Here is a 1,351-nt window from a genome sequence, read left to right as displayed (position 1 = left end):
ATCACCGCTTCAAGTAGCATGATGACTACGAAGGTTACTTCGAGTCTGGTCAAAGTTGTCACTCCTCATACTGGGTCGATTGGGTCATCAAGCACAGTTGTTCCAGAGGTGACCACCGAGATTAAAGCTACTACTGAAGTTTCAGTGATATGAGTTCATCTTTCTTGGTCTAGATTTCGTTGTACCCATTCTAATCAAAACCACATCCGTTGATCTGACTCGGATAGGGAATGCGTTCTAATACGCAGATCTGTCAGGATCGCTCCAGAAATGGAAGTGAATATTCGTCAGTATGCCGGAGATGAGATGATCATCCTCCCTGGCGAATATGTTAAGTACCGAGTGGTATGTCCTAATTTTAATCTTCTTGTCTTCGTCTGATAAATTCATATCACACAAGATCGGAAATTCATTATGAAGACAAAAGAAAAGGATAAGTAGGTTGATCAAGTATCTTGTGTCATGATATTGTGAATCGGGGCTGTCCGAAACTCCGGACTTGGGGAAGTGTGATTCGCATAATTGTAATACAGAATCCAAATTGCGACTCCTCCCAATACCGTTCCGTTTGACAACAGACATGCTATCTTCGGTAATGCCTTTCCTGAGCATTCTTGGGCCGAAAAGGTAGCAGTCTACCGGGAAGTAGTTCGGTTCAATTTCTCTGATGGTGCATGGCATCTGGCAGCAGGTTCACCTTGGGAGGCAGTTAGTTTAGCGGCGTACTCGAAGTACGTCCCTGCTCCGAATGCCAGAAGGAGGATCACGATCTGCATTTGCATCGTGATTTACTATCCCTGCAATATTCCGTAAAGAGACAAACCTAGTTTCTGGTAGGACTTTGAGTGCCCAGGTCAGAGATATTAGAGTCAGTGGGACAATGTCCGTCTTATTTTCTCTTTCAATCCAAAAGAGACTGGCTTCAACATGTTTTGAGCGCTTGGTCACCTGGGCTTCGGTGAGCAATTGGATGCAGCCTGTATTGTCTACACGCGAAACAGGAACGATGGAAATGCCGACTTCTTCCAGAAGTCTTGTCAGCCACAAGCATGATTTGGCCATTTCAATGCATACGGCTACTTCACTTTCCATAGTGCAAAGAGTCACACAGATTTTCCGGCGTGAAGACCAGATTACTGCAGCTCCACCGAAAATGATGAAAGCACCACTGGTGCTTTACCTTGTAGACCTGTAACCAGCCCAGTCCGCATCGCAGTATGCATCAAGTCCGGGAGAGGTATCACCAGTGTGTAGTGGGCCGTAACTCTTAGTTCCAGATACGTATCTAAGACTCTTAGCTCCACATTTCACTAAGTGGTGTGTTGGTTTGTCCAAGTACCAAGAGAGATCT

This window comes from Galendromus occidentalis, unplaced genomic scaffold, assembly GCF_000255335.2.
Source record: "Galendromus occidentalis unplaced genomic scaffold, Mocc_1.1 scf7180000075795, whole genome shotgun sequence".
Lineage (NCBI taxonomy): Eukaryota > Metazoa > Arthropoda > Arachnida > Mesostigmata > Phytoseiidae > Galendromus > Galendromus occidentalis.
This window is presented reverse-complemented; position numbering follows the sequence as displayed.